Consider the following 5,074-nt stretch of genomic DNA (forward strand, 5'->3'; position numbering starts at 1 on the left):
CAAGCTAGATGGATTCTGCTCAGAATTCTCTGTCTGTTGCTGAGTAGATGATGGAAAAGGTTTGCTATTGCTAAACCTATTTCTCCCACCATTATTAAAGCCTTGTTGAGGCTTTTGTTCATCCTTCTATGAGAAATTTGGATGATTTCTCCATGAGGGATTATAGGTGTTTCCATAGGTTTCACCCATGTAATTCACCTCTGCTATTGCAGGGTTCTCAGGATCATAAGCTTCTTCTTCAGAAGATGCCTCTATAGTACTGTTGGATGATTCCTTCAATCCATTCAGACTCTGAGAGATCATATTGACTTGCTGAGTCAATATTTTATTCTGAGCCAATATGGCATTCAGAGTATCAATTTCAAGAACTCCCTTCCTCAGAGGCGTCCCATTACTCATAGGATTCCTTTCAGAAGTGTACATGAACTGGTTATTTGCAACCATGTCAATGAGTTCCTGAGCTTCTGCAGGCGTTTTCTTTAGGTGAATGGATCCACCTGCAAAATGGTCCAATGACATCTTAGATAATTCAGATAGACCATCATAGAATATATCCAGGATGGTCCATTCTGAAAGCATGTCAGAAGGACACTTTTTGGTCAGTTGCTTGTATCTCTCCCAAGCTTCATAGAGGGATTCACCTTCTTTCTGTCTGAAGGTTTGAACATCCACTCTAAGCTTACTAAGCTTTTGAGGAGGAAAGAACTTGGCTAAGAAAGCCGTGACCAGCTTATCCCAAGAGTTCAGGCTATCTTTAGGTTGAGAATCCAACCATATTCTAGCTCTGTCTCTTACAGCAAACGGGAAAAACATAAGCCTGTAGACCTTGGGATCAACCCCATTGGTCTTAACAGTATCACAGATCTGTAAGAATTCAGTTAAGAACTGAAACGGATCTTCTGATGGAAGTCCATGAAACTTGCAGTTCTGTTGCATCAGAGAAACTAATTGAGGTTTAAGCTCAAAATTGTTTGCTCCAATGGCAGAGATTGAGATGCTTCTTCCATGTAAGTTGGAATTTGGTGCAGTAAAGTCACCAAGCATCTTCCTTGCATTGTTATTATTTTTGGCCATGTCTCCTTCTTTTTCGAAAATTTCAGTCAGATTTTTTCCAGAGAGTTGTGCTTTAGCTTCCCTTAGCTTCCTCTTCAGAGTCCTTTCAGGTTCAGGATCAGCATCAACAAGAATGTTCTTATCTTTTTTTCTGCTCATATTAAAAAGAAGAAAACAGAAAAGAAAATATGGAATCCTCCATGTCACAGTATAGAGATTCCTTTATGTGAGTAGAAGAAGAGAAGAATAGAAGAAGGGAAATTCGAACACCAGGAGGAAGAGAGGGTTCGAATTTTTAGATGAAGAGAAGTGTTAGTAAATAAATAAATAATTAGAAGGAGATGAGAGAGGGAAGAATTCGAAAATAATTGAAAAGAAAAGAAAAATATTTTTGTTTTTATTTTAAATTTAAAGTTAAAATTCGAAAATAAAAAAAGAAAAATGAAATTAAATTAAAATTCAAAACAATTAGTTAATTAAAAAGGAATTTTGAAAAAGAGGAAGGTGATTTTCGAAAATTAGAGAGAGAATTAGTTAAGTAGTTTTGAAAAAGGTAAGAATCAAACAAAAAAGATAGGATTAATTTGAAAAAGATTTGAAAATCAATTTGAAAAGATAAGAGGTTAGAAAAGTAGTTGAAATTGATTTTGAAAAAGATGTGATTGACATTTATTTTGAAAAAGATTTGAAAAGAGAAATTTAAAAAGATTTGATTTTGAAAATTAAAGTTGGTTACTTGACTAACAAGAAACAAAAAGATATGATTTCAAAATTTTAAAATTTTTGAATCAATCACATTAATTGTTAGTAAAGATTTTGAAATTATGAAACAAAATAAGAAAAATATTTTGAAAATAAATTTGAAAATTTCGAAAATCACAAAAGGAAAATGAAAAAGATTTGATTTTGAAAAAGATTTGAAAAAGATAGAATTTTTAAATTGAAAATTTGATTTGACTCATAAGAAACAATTAAATTTTAAAAAGTTTTGAAAAAGTCAACTCAAATTTTCGAAAATTTATGAGTGAAATAAAGGAAAAATATTTTTTTTTATTTTTGAATTTTAATGATGAGAGAGAAAAACATCAAAAAGACTCAATGCATGAAAATTTTGGATCAAAATAAATGATGCATGCAAGAATACTATGAATGTCAAGATGAACACTAAGAACACTTTGAAGATCAAGATGAACATCAAGACTTATTTTTGAAAATTTTTAAGAAAAGAAAAACATGCAAGACACCAAACTTAAAAATTTTTATTCTCTAGACACTAATAATTCAAGAACGCATTTGAAAAACAAGAAAAAATACAAAACAAGAAAATGCAAAGATCAAACAAGGAAATTCATCAAGAACAATTTGAAGATCATGAAGAACATATGATGAATTTTTGAAAATTGCACAAATTTTAAAAACATGCAATTGACACCAAACTCAAAATTTGACTCAAGACTCAAACAAGAAACACAAAATTAATTTTTTTGGTTTTATGATTTTATTAAAATTTTTGGTATTTTTCGAAAATTATTTGGAAAAAGCAAAATAAGGATTTCAAAATTTTTAATAAGAATTCCAGGAATCTTGTAATGTTAGTCTAAAGCTCCAGTCCAAGAATTAGACATGGCTTACTAGCCAGCCAAGCTTTCAGTGAAAGCTCCGGTCCAAAATACTAGACATGGCCAATGGCCAGCCAAGCTTCAGCAGATACAAATCAGACATACAACAGCTGATACTTCATCCAACTTCATTCTATGCTGATAAGTGGAAGTCCCAGTCCAAATGAATTAGACATGGTTTTACAGCCAGCGAGGCTTCAATATGTTTCATGAAACTCTAGAATTCCTTCTTAAAAATTCTGAAGAACATAGATTAATTTTTTTTTCGAAAATAAGAATAATAAAAACAAAAAGGTTAAAATTAAAATAAAATTACCTAATCTGAGCAACAAGATGAACCGTCAGTTGTCCAAACTCGAACAATCCCTGGCAACAGCGCCAAAAACTTGGTACGCAGAAATCGTGACGGTTCATTCCTTGGTAACGGCGCTGAAAACTTAATACGCACGTTCATAATCTTAGTTCTTTGTCACAACTTTGCACAACTAACCAGCAAGTGCACTGGGTCGTCCAAGTAATAAACCTTACGTGAGTAAGGGTCGATCCCACAGAGATTGTCGGCTTGAAGCAAGCTATGGTCACCTTGTAAATCTCAGTCAGGCGGATTCAAATGGTTATGGTGAATTGATAATTAAAATATAATTAAAATATAAAATAGGATAGAGATACTTATATAATTCATTGGTGAGAATTTCAGATAAGCGTATAGAGATGCTTTTGTTCCTTCTGAATCTCTGCTTTCCTGCTGTCTTCATCCAATCATTCCTACTCCTTTCCATGGAAAGCTTATGTAGGGCATCACCGTCGTCAATGGCTACATCCCATCCTTTCAGTGAAAATGGTCCAAAATGCGCTATCACCGCACGGCTATTCATCTGTCGGTTCTCGATCATACTGGAATAGGATTCTGTAATCTTTTTGCGTCTATCACTACGCCCAGTACTCGCGAGTTTGTAGCTCGTCACAGCCATCCCTTCCCGGATCCTACTCGGAATACCACAGACAAGGTTTAGACTTTCCGGACCTCAAGAATGGCCGCCAATAGTTCTAGCCTATACCACGAAGACTCTGATCTCATGGAATGAAAGGCTCGGTTGTCAGGCGAGGCAACCATGCGTCATGAACCAGAAGGTGACAAACCCCATTTTTAGGGTTTATCTTGTATTGATTTTTGGGGATTTTATCAACTTTTACCCACATTTATTCAATGAAATAGCATGGTTTTATAACTTCTCCCTTAATTGTGCTTAAGAGTGAAAACATGCTTTTTAGGACTTAAAATAGCTAAATTTAATTCACCTTGATTCTATTAGATGCCTTGATATGTTTGTTAAGTGATTTCAGATTTAGGAGGCAAAGATTAGATTAAGGAAATGAAGGAAGAAAGCATGAAAAGTTGGAGAACTCATGAAGAAATGAAAGAACCGGAAAGCTGTCAAGCCGACCTCTTTGCACTTAAACGACCATAACTTGAGCTACAGAGGTCCAATTGATGCGGTTCCAGTTGGGTTGGAAAGCTAACATCCAGGGCTTCGAAACGATATAAGATTTGCCATAGTTGCATCGCGCATAGGGGCGCGCACGCGCACGGTACGCGGACGCGCCGATGGTGGCACATGACCCACTTAATGCAAACGTGGCCAGCGATTTTAGAAGCCTTGTGGGCCCAATCCAACTTATTTCTAATGCTATTTAAGCCAAGGATTGAAGGGAAATCAACATACTTTTCATACTTTAGAAGTTAGTTACCATTAGTTTAGTTTTAGCTTAGTTTAGTAGTGAGAGTTAGTTTCTAGAGAGAGAAGCTCTCTCTTCTCTCTAGAATTAGGATTAGAATTAGGTTTAGTTCTTAGATCTAGATTTAGATTCATGTTCTTCTACTTCTACATCTCAATTCTTTGTTGCCACATTCAATCTTCTTATATTCCTTTGTTGTAATTCCCTTTATGTTGTTCTTATACTTTGTTGTAGATCTAGTATTGTTCCTTCTACATTCTTCCAATTCAATAAGAGGTAATTCATAATAAATGTGTCTTCTTTGCTTTTCTATTGTTGATCTCTTATTTTTTGTAGTTGTAGATTCCTTTAATTCTTGCATTTAATAATGCTTACTCCTCTTGCACTTTATGTGTTTGTTGAAATGTCTCTTTTAGTTTTAGTGTAGATTTTGTTCCTCTTGGCCTAGGTAGAGTAATTAGTGACACTTGAGTTATCTAATTCCTTTGTTGATTGATAATTGGAGAGATTGCTAATTGGTTTGGAGTGCACTAAAGCTAGTCTTTCCTTGGGAGTTGGCTAGGACTTGTGGCTCAAGTCAATCTATCCACTTGACTTTCCTTTAATTAGTAAGGGTTAACTAAGTGGTAGCAATGAACAATTCTCATCACAATTGAGAAGGATAA

At 34.5% G+C, this 5,074-nt stretch overlaps 1 non-coding gene across 1 annotated transcript; it reads left to right on the forward strand.

The window, feature by feature from the left end:
* The first annotated feature begins 573 nt into the window (after positions 1–573).
* LOC112767572 (small nucleolar RNA R71) lies at positions 574–681 on the forward strand. Its single transcript, XR_003185014.1, has one exon. It is a non-coding gene; the product is annotated as a small nucleolar RNA R71 (small nucleolar RNA).
* Positions 682–5,074: the final 4,393 nt, after the last annotated feature.

Source organism: Arachis hypogaea, chromosome 17, assembly GCF_003086295.3.
Source record: "Arachis hypogaea cultivar Tifrunner chromosome 17, arahy.Tifrunner.gnm2.J5K5, whole genome shotgun sequence".
NCBI lineage: Eukaryota > Viridiplantae > Streptophyta > Magnoliopsida > Fabales > Fabaceae > Arachis > Arachis hypogaea.